The sequence below is a fragment of the Bos taurus genome, chromosome 9 (assembly GCF_002263795.3).
Source record: "Bos taurus isolate L1 Dominette 01449 registration number 42190680 breed Hereford chromosome 9, ARS-UCD2.0, whole genome shotgun sequence".
Classification (NCBI taxonomy): Eukaryota; Metazoa; Chordata; class Mammalia; order Artiodactyla; family Bovidae; genus Bos; species Bos taurus.
In genome coordinates this window covers 37,312,536-37,331,204 of record NC_037336.1, presented here as the reverse complement: position 1 = coordinate 37,331,204, position 18,669 = coordinate 37,312,536, and positions in this window count along the sequence as shown.

Here is an 18,669-nt window from a genome sequence, read left to right as displayed (position 1 = left end):
TAAAAATGTAACCCACTTTTCATTACATTAAGAACAAACATGTCTTTTCCATTCAGAGGATAGAGAAGATATGATATGTGAGAAGATGTGACAGTGATGCCAATTGTCCAGAGTATCTTCTCCTACTAAAGGAAAAGCATTTTGAGAGATTTTCAGTACTATTAATTTCATATCCTAGTTATTCCAAACCCAAAACAAATCAAGTAAGTCATTTATCTCAACTGGCCCTGTGGAATATGAGAATGCTTTAGGGTCATTGGAATTATGAAGCCATATGGAATTTGTAGTGTACTTATAACTAAGACAGATGGCAGCAGAATGAATTCAGCCTTGAGGCTGAATAAACACCCCAGCGACCACGAGCAGCCAATTAAGAATTGAGATGAGAGGGAAATGTCATTTCAACTTGTGTAACATTTATCTGGTGCATGCATCCTTGCTACTTTTCATAAGCCTACTTTATGGTCTAGGACTCTAAACAAGAAGTAGAAGAAATGTTTTCCTGACCTCCTCTTATAGAAAGCAACTACATGCTGGTCCAGTTCTTAGGATGTCAAGAATTAGAATTTCTGCTTCTACCTGGGGAAAACCTAGAAGAATAGAGTAACTTTGGTACTGTTCTCAGCAAGCTCAATATGAAATATTCCTTTAGCTCCTAGGATAGATTACTATCCCCAGGATTCATTCATTTATTAAGCAGTTTCTGTGTATCTGCTTTCTACCAATCACTCTGTAGCTTTGATGGTACCAAACGAAGGTCAAAGTTCCTCTTTTCAAGAAGATCATAAAGGAGACAGATAAGTAAACCAGATTATAACACAGTAGATGGGGGTATCTGCTAGAAATGCAGTATTCTCTGAGCATGCTGCTGCTAAGTCGCTTCAGTCGTATCCGACTCTGTGCGACCCCATAGACGGCAGTCCACCAGGCTCCCCTGTCCCTGGGATTCTCCAGGCAAGAACACTGGAGTGGCTTGCCATTTCCTTCTCCAATGCATGAAAATGAAAAGTGAAAGTGAAGTCGCTCAGTCGTGTCTGACTCCTAGCGACCCCATGGACTGCAGCCTACCAGGCTCCTCAGTCCATGGGATTTTCCAGGCAAGAGTACTGGAGTGGGTTGCCATTGCCTTCTCCGTCTCTGAGCATAGTTAATTAAGGGCTATCTCTCCAGCCAGGCAGGGCAGGTGAGTCTTTCTGAGGAAAGATTTGTTCATGCTATGTCTTGAAAGATGAGTGTGCTCGCTAGAAACGAAGATAACAGAGGAGGGAAAACACTTGATATAGAAGATAGAGAAAATACACGAGAAAATAAAGAACAAATAGCATCACCTAATTAGAAACTGAATAGAATATGCTGTGGCAGAGAGTGTGTAGGGTGTGAGCACGAATAGATTTGCAGGAACCAAGCATGTGTGCTTTGAGTGTGTCTCAGATATGACTGTCTGAGTCTGAGCTGTAGAGACCCACTAAAAGAAGTTTTTAATGAAAATAAAATAGTTAACTCTGAATCTTAAAATACATATCTCTATCAATATTTATATCTAATATCTATCTACCTGCAGAGTAGAAGGCAGAGGTTTAAATATACAGGGATGTTAGGATGATGGGGGCAAAGATGGTGTAAAACTGACCACAAGGAGAGCAACCAGAAGGATACCTCTGTTACCTGACTAAGTGGTGCTAAAAACATGAGCTTCTGTGTTTGAGAAAGAATCAGAGATTATGTGGAGGAGAGGATGATTTATGAAAAATCCGAGTGTAGCACTGAGAAGTCTTGGCAACACTCTGTGTTCAGATTTGAGAAAGAACAGGAGTCTAGGAAAACCTCCAGGCTTTTGGCTTGGAGTAAGCATGGTAAGCAGAAAAATGGCCTTCAAATATGTCTTGGTCCTGATTCCTATGTCTAGGTCCTGAAGCCTATGATATTCTATACAATATGCTAAGGGGGGATGAAGGTTGTTTTTGGAATTCAGGTTGTTAATAAACTGACCTTAAAATAAAGAGATTATTCTGGATTATCCTGATATGCCCAATGTAATCACAAGAGTATTTTAAGATGAAAAAGGTGAGGCAGGAAAAGGACATAAAAATCAAAGAGATATTTCAAGATGCTACACATTGGAATAAAGGAGCATGAGCCAAGTAATTCAAGCAGTTTCTAGAAGCTGGTAAAGGACAGGAAATGGGTTTCTCCCCCAGAGCACTGAGCAGGGAGAAGGACCATAGCTCAGCTAACACCTCAGTGAGACCAACTTCAGACTTCTGGTCTCCAGAATATGACAATAAGCACATGTTGTATTAAGCCACAAAGTTTGCAGGAAATCATTACAACAGCAATAGAAAATGAATACAGTAGGGAATATTCTTAGAAGAATGAGTTGAGGGACATGATAAAATTAATTTGGGAAGGATAAAATTCTAGGAAAGAGGGATGTATATACCTATGAATTAGGGTAAGAAGAAGAGATTGTGTAGATGACCAAGAGGATTTGGCCAGAGGTATAGGTAGAAGCCAAGACAGTCTAATGTCCAAGACACCAAGGTAAAAATGCATTAAAGAAAGAAAGTGGTCAATAATGTTGAATACCTCAAAAGTTCAAGTGATAGAATGATGAGAAACTGTGTTTTTGAATCAATAGTAAGTTTACTTAAATAGTAGAAGGTAAACTCCAGATCACTGTTGATTGAGCAGAAAATTAGAGAGAAAGAAGTGAAGGCATCAAGTGCCAAATATGGCCTCAAAAACTTGACTCAGATGACTCGGTCCTGTGCGAATGGAAGGTGAATGGTAGCATTTACTTGGCCTGTCACCACTCATTCCTATATTCTTTATTTGAGTTTGCTTCCTTAGAAAGAAAAGGCTCAGAAGAAACACTATATTCAGAAATATAGAGAAGATGGTGCCCTGCCTTGGTATTTCGAAGATAAAGGAAATAATATTAGATAAGAATTTGTTTATCTTTTTTTTGTTTATCATGTTTATGGCAAGTTTTTTTAACTTCATCATGTATATATCTCTTCTAAAATGGATGGGTATGCAGAATGAAAACATTTGAGATGCTGTTCTAGCTTTTCTTGAGAACTTAATGACACTAATGTTAAAGCAATTAATGTGTATTGTTATAACACAGTAGTAGTTCTATTGTCTGATGAGATGGGAGAGGTCTTTAATCTTATCCCTATACCAGTGTTCTTGGGACAGCTATTCTTGTGGTGAGTGCTCTGAAACTGGAAGTAACAACTTTTCACTTCTGTAAATAAGATTTCTTTTGGTATTCCCAGCCTCAATCAAATGTGTTTTCTCGTCTATGGACTTAAAGGTCATGTTACCAAGATTGTTAATACTGTATATGAAATAGAAGTAAATAAGCTGTGTCATTGAAACATATACATTTCCATATGAAAATTAGATAGCCAGAGGAAATTTGCATTACGATGCATGGAGCTCAAATCTGATGTTCTGTGACAACCTAGAGGGGTAGGATGGGGTGAAAGGTGGGAAGGAGTTTCAAGAGGGAGGGGATATACGTATACCTATGGCTGATTCATACTGACATATGGCAGAAACCAACACAATATTGTAATTATCCTTAAATTAAAAATAAATAATTAAAAAAAGAAGTAAATAAGCTCTGATGGGAATCTCCTCTGTATTTTCATAAATAAATATACACTGTAAACCATCAAAGACCTTTTACACTTGCCTTCAAGTTCTGGGCTATGTTCTAGTGAGATGAGGATGCCAAATAGAGGTAACATTAATATGGATCAGCAAGTGAGAATAAAAAACTACCTAAAATGTGCTTTTGACTGCGTGCATAAATTAGTTTTACTTACTGGATTTAGCTCCTGATTTACACTAGAATTAGCTCTTGGATACATTTAAATACTATAATAGAAACATCCTAAGAAAGGAAGATTACCAATTAATATCTTGCATGAACAGAGAAACAAAATTCCTCAATAAAATATAAGCTTTTAAATCCAATAATACATTTGCTGCTGTTTAGTCACTGAGTCGTGTCTGACTCTTTTGCGATGCCATGGACTGTAGCCCTTCAGGCTCCTCTGTACATGGAATTTCCCAGGCAAGAATACTGAAGTGGGTCGTCATGCCTTCCTTCAGGGGATCTTTCGATCCAGGGATCAAACCCATGTCTTCTGCATTGGCAGGCAGATTCTTTACCACTGAGCCACCAGGGATGGTCCCAATAATGTATGCAAAGAATTATATATGATGACATATATTTATATGTAGAAAATGCTAAAGAATTGATAAAAAAGAAAAAAATGTTTGAATTAATAATTAAAGAATAGCAAGACTCCAAGATACTGGTGAATATATAAAGGTCACTTGCTTTACTCTGTACCAGTAATGAAGAATTAGAATTTGAAATTTAGGGGAAAAGATGACATTTACAATAGTATCAACAACTAAAATAGTGAAAGTGAAAGTGACTCAGTTGTGTCTGACTTTTTGCAACTATACAGTCCATGAAATTCTCTAGGCCCGAATACAGGAGTGGGTAGCTGTTCCCTTTTCCAGGGCATCCTCCCAACCCAGAGACCAAACCCAGGTGTCCCAAATTGCAGGTGGATTCTTTACCAGCTGAGCTACCAGGGAAGCCCAGATACAAGTAAGATAAGTATTTATAAACAAAGTACTTAGCTATCTACCAAAGTATGTACTGAATCCATATGCAAAAACTATAAAACTGATGAAAGAGCTATGCATAAATGAAGCTATTTTATGTTCATTGATTGAAAGACTTGATAGTATTAAAATATTAATTCTTTGTATATTGCTCTATAGATTCAATATACTCCGAAACAAAATCTCAGCTAGCCATTTTGCAGATACTTACAACCTTATTCTAAAATGTATATGAATATTTAAAAGACCTAGCATAGCTAACAGGATTCTGGAGAACAAAGTTGGAGAGCTTTTAAGACTTACCATGAAACTGCAGTAATCAATATGTAGTGCTGACTGATTGATTGATTAGAGACTAGACATTGATCAGTGAGACAGGATTGAGGGCCCAGAAATGGATCTACCAAATACAGTTAACTTATCTTTGAAAAAAGAGCAAAGACATTAATGTCTCTTCAACAAATTATACTAATGATTGAATATCCCTATGCAAAAAAAGAGAATCTAGATATAGAAGTTTAAATCTTTCATAAAAATTAACTTCACTGTAGGCTAAAATGTAAATTGCAAAACTACAAAACTTCTAAAAGAAATCATAGGATAATATCTAGATGACTTTGAATTTGATGGTAAGTTTTTAGATATGACACTGAAAGTGCTGAAGATAAAAATGGATAAGTTATACTTTATCAAAATTAGTTTTAGAACATCTGATGGAATTTCTGGATTCATAAGTAAATGGCTATTAGTTTTTGTCAAAGTCACTCTTATGGCTTTAAGATGAGTGAGTATAATACCGATAATTAACAACAGCTTACATCCATATATTTTTATGGACACAATTCTTTGAACAGATTTCTTGTATCTGATGTATAAAGCAGTTCCATCAAATGGGCAAAATAAGGCAAGCCTTATGATCACAAGAGAGATGAAACAAGATCAAAACAGTTTAGTGATTCCTCAAGGACCAAGACTTTGTCTATGGCAGAGATGAATCTAAAACCCAGGCCTTCTGACTGCTAACCTCATGCACCATCTGAAATACTGACCAAAGGTATCAACACTGTGGCTGACTTATAAAATGACCACTCAGTCAACAATGTTAAATTATAATAATGGGAAGAGCAATGTTACTGAAAATCCAAACATACTATTATTTCATAGACATACCCAATATATAAGCAGCTCCCTCTCAAATTTTGAGAGGGAAGTCAAAAAACTAAGTTCCATAATAAAAAACATAGTCTTCCATATATTGCTTTCTATTATTTTAAATCACAACATCAAGGTTGAATCCTGTCGTTTTTTTTTCTACCTGTGATACTTTGATCAAGTTATTTAGCTTCTCTGGGCCTAAAATTTCTCATTAATAAAACAGGCCTTATGAAAATAGCCACTTCATAATAGTATTCTGAGGATTAAAAGCATTAACATAAGTAAAAGGTCATCACAGTCCACTGCACTTATTAAGAATTCAATTATTTTTAACTATTGCTTATCTGCTCTTGATAATAATTTAGGAAATTCTGTTTAAGGAGTGTAATCGGAGACCAGTCAGATCCCATAAACACTTTTATTGTAAGGTTCACTGCAGCTAACCAGCTAAACATTGCTAAATTTTTGAAGCTCAGCTATTGTTCCTGTTGATGAGCAACTCATTAGTCATGGTTCTGGTTCTTGAAAAGCACACGTGGAGCTGAAACCTTACCTTTTCCTCCCTATGAAAACAAATATCACCCAAGTAACTACTGTAGAGTCATGTGTAGATAAATGAAAATCTTGTCCAGAGGAAAATCTTTGTTTGATGGTCTGAGATTCTAGGCATGCTTTGATACAATTTGGTCAGTTATTGCTTTTCTCTTTGTACTTTGAAAATACAAACATTGATTCTGTAGCCCAATGAGTGAACTGGGCATGAACTCTTTCTTGATGAAGACTCTCTCATGTTAGTGATTAATGGGCTGCAAAGATTTTGAAATGAAAACCTGAAACCACAAACTAGTCATGCAGTTGGCTAAATATTTTGTTTGGGTGCTCACACCCAACCTACAGATAACCCTGTGTTGACCCTGTATTCCAAACTAGGAAGGAAGGGCTGGGGTTTTCAAGAGGGAGATTTGTGGTTTGGGTTTAGTCTGTCTATAAAAAGAGTTGTGGTGCCTAGCCGTAACCAAGTTTGTCTTCCCAGTCTCAGACTGACTGAGCATGAGGTTCTCACAGAAGCGAGTTGTGACAGCTGGAATTTGACATCTCCACCTTCTCAGAGCAGGCTGCTGATCCCAGACTGATAGTTTTAGAACCCTAAAACAAGGCCATTACCGTTCTTGAGATTTGTTTCAGCAGGCGCCAGAGAGGAATGCTGCTGCGCTCTCACTGCTGGCAGGGACTTTCATCCCAGCATAACTCTGAAGAACTGCTGGGGTCTTGGCTCCTGACTCATTCAGAGATTATGTTTCCTGGTTGGTTGGTAGCAGGACACTGGCAAACCACGTGTTTGGGGTTTAAACCTGTGGAATGGATAGCAAGATCATCGAAGGCACTTAAGGCAAATGTCAAAAGGCCATCATCATATGAGCAAATTGGGCAAAAGCCACTAGGGTCAGGAAACTTCTCTGAATCTTAGGGAAGGAGCTTTTTAATCCTTTAAGAAAAATAAATAAATAAATAAATAAAGGTCTATTTCCAATTTTAGATACATATTGTCCAGCTTGCATTTATTTTGAATCTCATGCAAAAAAAAGCATACATACTATTGATTACCTAGAATAAAAAACTTAAGTTATAGGTGATACATGGTCTTTGATTTACGTCTTTAATCTTTCACTTTTTCTTATGCCTTATGGCTAAATTATTACTCTTATCAAAAAAAATGGACCAGTTAGTAAAAAAAATAAGAAACAACGTTTCCTTCTTTGTAACATCTTTAAGGAAATATATTCTTAGTTATGGTACAGGATTTGATTAATTTGTGATTTTTATGGTACAGAAATTTATTAATTTGTGATTAGTAACAATTATAGACTGTGTAATATTTATGCAGGGATATTTAATTTTCCCTAAATATTTTAAGTCTTGCTCTGTCACTGTCTAGTGTGGACCTTGGCAAGCCTCCAAGCTTCTAGAAGCCTAAGTTTCCTACAATAAATAATAATAATAAAGCTATATGGTGGTTATGAGAATTTGACTAGATGTGAGGATATCCTTTGAAAATAAAAAAATTATATAAATGTAACATATTATAATCTATGCTTATGTTCATTCAATTAAAACCCTAAGTTTTACTGCTATTTATAAAATGGAATTAAAAATCTTAATATTGATAGACAATTTAAAATCAGGATTTTTAATTTTTGTCTTGAATCTCATATACTTGAGTAGGAAAAAAAATGTCAAAAACATGAAGCGTTCAGGCAAGCCAGTTAGATTTAGGAGAACTGTAGTATCTACCTCTGAGAAGCTAAAGTAGTTGGCCGAAAGGTACTTCTGGGACTCAAAGACTCCACTTTGCCCCATATGTCCCAGGAAGGAACTCTAGCCTTGAAATTTAAAATTTTTTAAAGAAGTCAACCTTCCTTTCAGGGGCAATGGAAGCTGTCGTCAGAATGGAAGCCTTCACAGAGAGAGTTTGTCAGATGACAAGAAATGAAGACTCATGATCCTATTTATGAGAATATTCACTGCAGTACTCTGGTGGGGAAGGGAAAGGAATAGTTTTTAAGGAGTACATGAAATGATGAGTCTACACAAACTTGAAAAGCCATACCTAGCAAATTAGAAGCACCTAGACCAAATGTTTTTTCTGAGAGCAAGTTTCCAACAAGAAAAATAATGTCTTTGGTCATCCAGTCAATGACCCTGAGAAATCAAGTAAGATAAAAACTGGAAAATGTACCATAGAGTGGTCAGTAATGAAGCTATACAAATAGCTTAAATGGGATAATGAGGGAGAAATCTGGATCTAGTTGAGGTATAAAAAGTGAAGAAGGACAGGCAGCCAAGTGTGAAACCACGTCAGATCTGTTGCTTTAAGCTCAGAGACACTTGATACTTAGATCGAAGGAGTAAGTGCAATCGCAGAAAGGGAAACAGAATCCCTGGTAAAGCAAGTTGCCTTAGGTCAGGAGCCTGAAAGGCAGTGCTCAAGAAAGGCTTGGCCTAGAAAGAGTAAGTCCAGAGGGAGACCAGGAAAGGGCAAAAAGGAGTTTATGAGTTGGGGGGCAGCAAAAAAAAATTGAGGATCTTTATTTCACACGTGAAATTTTCAGGTTTAGTATACTGTTCTGTTATATTTAGTATGTTACAACAGAGCCCAATGCAATGAAAATATGGAAAATGAGAAACCTCCATTTGAGTTATGTTTATAGTTAAATATTGGCCAATAGAGGTTCACAAGCAAAACACTTAATTGGCTATTTGTTCATTTATTCATTCAAAAAATACATTTAGAGTTTAACATTGTCAGAAACTTTGTTTCTACAGAGGACACAGGAAAAAGAGATTTAGTTTCAACATAAAAGACTATAACTAACTGTACAATAGCATGGCTTGACTATAAAGACTCCTAAATGTCACAATTGATTCCTTGTGAGAAAATCAAGTATTTTACAGTTGCTGAAAATTACCATTGTTACTATTTTGTCTGAAAATATTTAATATTTGAGCATGAAACTGTCACCTGGTCAGGACAATGTCTTGCTCAGGGAATGAATCTCCAAAACATTTCGGGACATCTGAGACTGTGAAATTGAATCTTATGTGGCATAAAATTGGTCTCACAAATTTTAAAAGCAGGAAAGAATATATAGGTCTTCTCCAATATTTTTCCAGGGTGCTAAATCTCACAAAAAAATAAGTGCAATATTGTTTCTATACTCTGCATAGATATTTAGTCATAGAAAAGAGAAACATGTTAATACTTGAGTTCAGTTTATTTGAGTTGAGACTTTTTCATTGAGAAATTCATCTGAATTTTGGGAGCTTATTCTAAACATGCAAGAGCATGTGTGCATGTGTATATATTTATGTGTTTGTATGTGTATTCCATTATAAAAACTTTCAGTACGTCTACCCAACACTGAAGTCTAACAAACATATATATATAACATTAACTTTCAAGTGCTTAGACTTTGTCTTTGATTTGTATTTACTGGATGTGTTGTTATGTCAGTAGTTGAACTTTCACTCATTAATTATCTTAAGATCAGTTTAGTTCCACTCTTATTTTTATGTTGATTGAAATAATACAGAACATGTAAATTAAGCTCTAAGGAGAATGTAGTGAGTTGTGTGATGAGATATATGTCACACATTTACACACACACACACACACTCACCCCTATAGAAATTCAAAAAGCCTTTAAAGAAACTTGAATTAAACTGAAGGTAATAGCAAATAGCAGGCATACTTTTGTAAAAATGTGAAAGTCCCCAAGGTCTTAACTTTGATATTTACGCGAATGTTTGTTGTTTTAGACTTGTGTCTTTTGTCTCCTATTTCTTTCCCAGTTAAGAGCTAAATTCAGACTCTGTGGGAGGTTACAACCCAGTACAAAAGAGGAGTTTTCTATTTGTAATGCACACACAGAGAGATACACATATACACTTGAGCAGCTTCCACGCAATTCAATTTCTGAAGTATTCTTTGGGTCATTTTATTTTTCACTTGAGTTTTAGCTTCTGTGAGATGGATTTGATATTGCAGAATAGGTATAGAATAGGTTGCTGCTGCTGTTGCTGCTAAGATGCTTCAGTCATGTCTGACTCTGTGCGACCCCATAGACGGCAGCAGAATAGGTTAGGTAGCCATAAAAGTGAGCTATTCTTTTCAGAAGTGGTTTCCATAGAGGACATGCTGTCTGGAATATAGTAACCAGCACAACTTACAATAACTAACAACTTACATTGTGATTTAACTTCTTATGAAATTGGAATTCCTAGTAGGAAAAGTGTTTAATCTACAATTGTTCTGAATCAGCCTTTTAAAAAATTATTTCCCCATATAAGAAGACAAACCTATCATATCCAAAGTTTGTCAAATTCTAGTGAACAACTTGAGAACATTTAATTGCATGGGTTTAAGATATTTCTTTTTAATGTTAAGCAGTCCAATTCTTTAATCCAAATCCAATATATCTCATTACCAATAGAAAAATGTGCAAATGGACAAAAGGACCATATATCTTGGTTTTCCAATTTCTGCACCACAAAATAACAGGCAACTTGACTTCAAGTTAACTTTCCTTGGTAACGCTTACATACTCTCTCTCCTCAAATTACCCTGTGGAAATGCCTAGAATAGTGATATAACTAACCTTCAAAAGATATCAGTTAAATGCAGGAATAGTAAATGTATTTAATATGAGTACATAAACAAATAAGAAGTACATTTAAACTTTTAATCAATTTAAAGAAAATAAGGAAATAAAATTATATTTAAGATTAAACTACTTCATTAGAATGATGCATTGCTCGGTACTTGCAGTACAAGGTTATAATTGAATAACTGACTGATCTATACATAATTCAATAATACTTCTTAATAAAATAATAATGAGATTTCTACTATTAAATGTAGAAACTCTGAACTTTAATATATGGTAAAATATATATACAATTCAAAGAAGAAAGATACTCAAAACTAATAATTTCAAGAAATTTGACTGGAAGAGAAAACAAAGGAATTTGAGTTATTCTGCCCTACAAATGTTGAAGACTATCAGCACAGAAGACTATTTTAGATAAACTGGTTTCAGTAAAGTTGAGGGATTAATTACAGATATCAGGGTAAAAACTTACAATGTTAATTTAAAATTTTTTCAAGTTGATGATTAAAAAAAAACACACATCTTGGTATCATTTAGAGTTCTACTAAATGATGGTGCTTCCCTGATGGTGCTAGTGGTAAAGAACCTGCCTGCCAATGCTGGAGACACAAGAGATGTGGGTTCAATCACTGGGTCGAGAAGATCCCCTGGAGAAGGAAATGGCAACACACTCCAGTATTCTTGCCTGTAGAATCCCATGGACAGAGGAGCCTGGCAAGCTATGGTCCATAGGGTCGCAAAGAGTCAGGCACAACTGAGCAGCTTAGCATGAGCTATTTAATTTTCTTTTTCAAGTTGATGATTAAAAATATCACCTTGGAATCATTTAGAGTTCTACTAGGCAAAGTTGTCAGGGTATCTTGAAAAAATATACATCTGGGAAAACAATAGTATAAATAAGTGTTTCCTTTTCTAACATCTATGATAATAAATAATGCTTTAAAATATGTTAGGGGATAGGTTGTGCATTTTGGTCTTTAAGAAAAATGAGGTGGATTTTCTATGCACATAAATTACATCCTAGGAGGTACCCCCGGAAGTTTTTTGAACCCTTTCAACTCTCTGGAAACCATTGCACCTCTCTCCTCTCCACCTAAGACAACTACCCAAGGTGCCCAGGAGAGAATAACTAAGACTATACTATATAGTCTATATATATTATTCTCTATACTATATAGAGAATAACTAGACTCCTCATGGCATAGGCCCTTGGTGATCCCATTTCATCTCATAAAAGCAAAACAAGCAAATACGTAAATATATACGTAGTATATCCTACAGTGAGTACTATTTTTATTTTTAAGGACAGTTCTATCTCACTTTGTGGAGAAGGCAGTGGCACCCCACCCCAGTACTCTTGCCTGGAAAAATCCCATGGATGGAGGAGCCTGGTAGGCTGCAGTCCATGGGGTCGCTAGGAGTCGGACACAGCTGAGCGACTTCACTTCCACTTTTCACTTTCATGCATTGGAGAAGGAAATGGCAACCCACTCCAGCGTTCTTGCCTGGAGAATCCCAGGGACGGGGGAGCCTGGTGGGCTGCAGCCTATGGGGTCGCACAGAGTCGGACACGACTGAAGCGACTTAGCAGCAGCAGCTATCTCACTTTGAGATACTGAACTTTAGGCCCTATTTGATGTGGTATGAATACAAGTGTTTATATTAGATGGAAAAAAAGAGGTGGATGATATGGCAATTTTAAAAACTGGATAAAAAATATTCCTCAAACACTTCTCCACCCAAAGAAGTCAGAAACAGATTGTGTTGCCATAAATAATCCAAGTAAAATCAACAGAGTCTCTTTTAGTCTATAAGTCATGTAAGGTAAAGCATAGGGTGGGAAAGCCTTTCAGAAGAAATGTTCTAAATCACCTATTTTGCCCCATATTTGCAATTATTTCAACTTTTAAATTCTAAGTTCCTAAAATGATACATCAAAAATGAATATATACATTATATATGTATTCAATATGCATTGAGATCATTCAAACAATTTACAAAAATGATCCACTCAACAAGTCAAGTAAAAACTGTTTCCTTTTCACCACACTAGACTTAAAACACACGATGGACTAGTTCCCTTTCCCCTTATAGTTTCTTTTTCTTTTGGAATGCTAACAACTCATGCTGTCCTTGAGAAAAATAGCAAAGCAGGAATTTTTGTAATAGGAGCTACTTAATAATATGAGTTTACTCACATTACAGAATAGTCTCATGTTTTAGCTAAAATAAGTGTGATATCTGAGTTACACTTGGGGCCAATGAAACACGAAGGCCAGAACAAAAGGGTATGTGCTAATTATGTAAAATGGAAGGAAGGAAGAACAGACACTTGAAAGGGGCATTTTATGAAAAAAAACCCATTGGTGGTTTTAAATGGCTTCATGATTATTTAATGTGCAGACTTAGTGAGCTGAAAGAATATCTAGATTCTCTATCATTCTCCGTCTCTTAGACACAAAATGTTGAATCTTGAATATTAGAAACCAGAATTCCACTAGGTAATAACCTATAATTGTCTCTATTAACAGAATAGAAAACACAACAATATTATTAGACTTGATTCTTTGACTCTGAATTTAATAACTATAAAATAATCCATGGGAAGAATAACTGAAATGAAATAAAATATCAAAACATTGTTTCCAGAGCTTCCTGAAGTAAAATATTTCTAATGCATGTATATCTGAACTACAAAACTACAAAATGATTTTATAAATGGCAAAAGCTTTTGAAATTATTCCTGCTAAAGTATAGCTTTTATATAACTGTGACTGCACAGTTAAGATCTTTGTTTGTTTTTTTTTAAGTATTTCACATTAATGACTAGCTTTACTACTGTTATTAGTGAAGATATTCTTTTAACCTTGGTATGGTAAGAAATCACTCCTACAGTTTTGATATGTTGACATCATGGTGGATTCATGAATTGTTTATTGAAACAAATTAAGACTTCACCATCTTACATAACTCTGAATAAGCAGTGTTAGAGATATTGAAGCATTCTGTAATGGGCCTGTTGGTTTTACTTTAACAATTTAATAACAATTTTCCAAGTAATATGTACACTTAATTGCTTAATCCCTTAATATTAATTTTTAGCCCGGACCAACTATATGCCTTCTGCTGCAATATACTAGGCAACCATGTTTATTTCTGGTTTTATTTCTGACTGTACAATTTTTAAGAGCAATAATTTAGTTAAAAATTTGTTTTCAAGTGAAATGAGATATGTTATGTAGTAATTTTATTTTTCTACTTTTCAAGAATGTATTTAAATTTCTCACAGATAAACAAAGAAGGCTATTTTAAGCAGAGAAGACAACAATTGCAAAGGCACACAGTTATGAAACAATACATGTTCAAAGAAGAGAAAGTAGCTCAGTATGGCAGGAGTATTGTGTTCCTTCTGGAGACAATCATAAACAGATAAGGCCAGAGCCAGGCCACAAAAAATGCAATGGAGTCTGCATGATATTCAAAAAGGCTTAGGAAAGTATCAAATGGTTTTAAGCAGGAACCTAATAAATGTTTTCTTTCAGAGAGATTACTCTAGAAAAGCATAGTGTATAGATTAAATGTTGAGAAGGATTTTGGCAAGAAAACTAGTGAGCAGAGTGTTGTAATATTTGAAGTAAGAGAAGATGAAATTGTAAACTAAGAAACTGGTGGTAATGAGAAGAACAGAAGGCAAGTTCTGTAAATACTCAGAAGAAAAAGTACCATGAGTCTTTGACTAGTTGAATGTGGAGTTGGGAACATAAGAGCTAGTAGGAAAGTTAAACTAAAACCCTGAGAGAGATCCAAGAGTTAATGAAGAAAGAATATATATCCATGATGAAATTAATATGCCAGAATTAAATCGTAAATAAGAGGGGAAGAGCAGATTGTAAGTAAGTACACCTCAAGATAGATCATGGCCCTCAGGGAATGACGTGAAATAGTGTTCAGATGCTATGGTTGATCTTTGAGGGGAGGTATAACAATAGATGTGTCAGTCTAGACTAATCAGTCACAATGAACATGCACAACTTTATGGAATTGTCATTTTAGTAAATGGTGTTTTCCTATTTTCTGCAAAATCCAGTGTTTATCTAGTATTTAGATTAGGCACTGATCCTCAATTTTTATTAAGTTAAAGCAAGCTTTTGCAAATAGTATATTTTTTATATAAACTGTTTATTTATAGCAAGAAAACTGTTTATCTTTTTCCATTGTCATCCATTTCATTTGGTATTGATAGGGAAAGGAGAATTCACTTTACAATTAAGCACAGGAAACATTTCTTCTTAAGAAGAGATTTAAGACTTGCCACATTAGGAAGTCATCAACTGGAAAAAAAAATCAGAACAAGTGCACGCTCAATGTAAATCTCAAATCCTCTAGCTTAACTTCTTCTCATGTCATACAGAAAGTCGTTTAACATAAATTATTGTTTCAGAATATATACACATAATTTCCCTGTTGGGTCATTTTCTTAAATCTAATCAAGATGATCTCTTTTCAAAAGAATTTAACTAAAACTTGAATTGGTATCTTGTGTGTATTCTATAGATTTTTATGCTCGTACTCATTAAAAACTGGCTTTCGTATACAAATTTTCATTTTTTCAACCCAATTTTCCCAGTGCATAAATTATTCCTTGGGGTTAAATTAAGCTTTTTTTTTTTTTTTTCTTTTTAAAAACACATTAACTCTTTAAGGCCACTAGGGTTTAGTTTTCAGTATATTGACATTATTTTTTAAATTATACACAAGAGCATTTAATTCATATGATTTTAGCATATATGATTTAACTCATATTTATATGAACACTTAATTTCAAGATGAATTATCCTGAGAAATAAATTTGTTTCTTTCACTTGTAATAGCTAGTTTTCTTGAAGGTAATAGAAGAGGGTTTTAATTTAGATTGCCAAGAAGCATGCCTTTTGTTCCTGCTCTCTACTTGTTTGTTCTACTCTATACATTAAAAAAGAGTGAATTTGCTAAGAGGCATGTCATTACAATTATATAACCATTGTTACCAACTACTAAAGTAATCAGAGTGAAAAACTACATCTCAGTTTAGAATTTTACTCTAAGGATAGGGCTATACTTAAAATATTGCAGGCTTTTAGTTAATATCTTTAATTGGCATATTGGATGTTGAATAGACACATCCTTGTTGTTGAGTTTAACATGAAAAAAAAGTTTAACATGTTTTCAAACCAATAGATATGGAATATACTTTATAAATTAATATGTACAAAAGCAACACTGTCAAAAAAATTTTAAACACTTAAAAGATTTTTTTCTTGTCCTGCTAAAATACAAAGAATGCTCAAATCAATAAAATTAGATTTGAAAAAAGAAGTTACAGTTGATACTACAGAAATACAAAGGATCATAAGAGTCTACTACAAACAACTCTACAGCCTACAAAATGGAAAGCCTAGAAGAAATGCACAAATTCTTAGAAAGGTACAAACTTCCAAGACTGAATCAGGAAGAAACAGAAGATATGGACAAACCAATCACAAATACTGAAATTGAAACTGAGATTTGAAAACTTTCAACAAACAAAAGTCCAGGACCAGATGACCTCACAGGCAACTTCTATCAAACATTTAGAGAAAAATTAACACCTATGCTTCTGAAATTCTTTTTTTTTTTTTTCTCTCAGAAAACATTTATTTATTTATTTTTTAAATTTTTTTAACTTTACAATATTGTATTTGTTTTGCCATGTATCAACATGAATCTGCCACAGGTATACACGTGTTCCCCATCCTGAACCCTTCTCCCTCCTCCCTCCCCATACCATCCCTTTGGGTCATCCCAGTGCACCAGCCTCAAGCATCCAGTATCATGCATTGAACCTGGACTGGTGACTCATTTCATATATGATATTATACATTTTTCAATGCCATTCTCCCAAATCATCCCACCCTCTCCCTCTCCCACAGAGTCCAAAAGACTGTTCTATACATCGGTGTCTCTTTTGCTGTCTCGTATACAGGGTTATTGTTACCATCTTTCTAAATTCCATATATATGCATTAGTATACTGTATTGGTGTTTTTCTTTCGGGCTTACTTCACTCTGTATAATAGGCTCCAGTTTCATCCACCTCATTAGAACTGATTCAAATGTATTCTTTTTAATGGCTGAATAATACTCCATTGTGTATATGTACCACAGCTTGCTTATCCATTCATCTGCTGATGGACATCTAGGTTGCTTCCATGTCCTGGCTATTATAAACAGTGTTACGATGAACATTGGGGTACATGTGTCTCTTTCAATTCTGGTTTCCTCGGTGTGTATGCCCAGCAGTGGGATTGCTGGGTCATAAGGCAGTTCTATTTCCACTTTTTTAAGGAATCTCCACACTGTTCTCCATAGTGGCTGTACTAGTTTGCATTCCCACCAACAGTGTAAGAGGGTTCCCTTTTCTCCACACCCTCTCCAGCATTTATTGTTTGTAGACTTTTGGATCGCAGCCATTCTGACTGGCATGAAATGGTACCTCATTGTGGTTTTGATTTGCATTTCTCTGATAATGAGTGATGTTGAGCATCTTTTCATGTGTTTGTTAGACATCTGTATGTCTTCTTTGGAGAACTGTCTATTTAGTTCTTTAGCCCATTTTTTGATTGGGTCATTTATTTTTCTGGAATTGAGCTGTAGGAGTTGCTTGTATATTTTTGAAATTAGTTGTTTGTCAGTTGCTTCATTTGCTATTATTTTCTCCCATTCTGAAGGCTGTCTTTTCACCTTGCTTATAGTTTCCTTTGTTGTGCAAAGGCTTTTGAAATTCTGAAATTCTTCCAAAAATTTGCAGAGAAAGAAACATTCCCAAGCTCATTATACAATGCTAGCATCACTCTGATACCAAAACCAGACAAAGACACCACAAAAGAAGAAAATTATAGTCCAACATCACTGATGAACTTAGGTGCAAAAATTCTCAGCAAAATACCAGCAAACCAAACCTGACAATACATTAAAAGGATCATACATCATGATCAAGTAGGATTTATCCCAGGGATCCAATTCAGTTCAGTTCAGTCACTCAGTCGTGTCTGACTCTTTGCAATCCCATGGACTGCAGCACGCCAGGCCTCCCTGTCCATTACCAACTCTCTGAGTTTACACAAACTCATGTCCATTGAGTCAGTGATGCCATCCAACAATCTCATCCTCTGTCATCCCCTTCTCCTCCTGCTTTCAATCATTCCCAGCATCAGAGTCTTTTCCAAGCAGTCAGTTCTTTACATCAGGTGGCCAAAGTATTGTAGTTTCAGTTTCAGCATCAGTCCTTCCAATGAATATTCAGGACTGATTTCCTTTAAGATGGATTGATTGGTTCTCCTTTCAGTCCAAGGGACTCTAAAAGTCTTCCCAAACACCACAGTTCAAAAGCATCAATTCTTAGGCACTCAGCTTTCTTTATAGTCCAACTCTTACATCCATGCATGACTACTGGAAAAACCATAGCTTTGACTAGATGGACCTTTGTTGGCAAAGTAATGTCTCTGCTTTTTAATATGCTGTCTAGGTTGGTCATAACTTTCCTTCCAAAGAGTAAGCATCTTTTAATTTCATGGCTGCAGTCACCATCTGCAGTGATTTTGGAGCCCAGAAAAATAGTCTGTCACTGTTTCCACTGCTTCCCCATCTATTTGCCATGAACTGATGGGACCGGATGC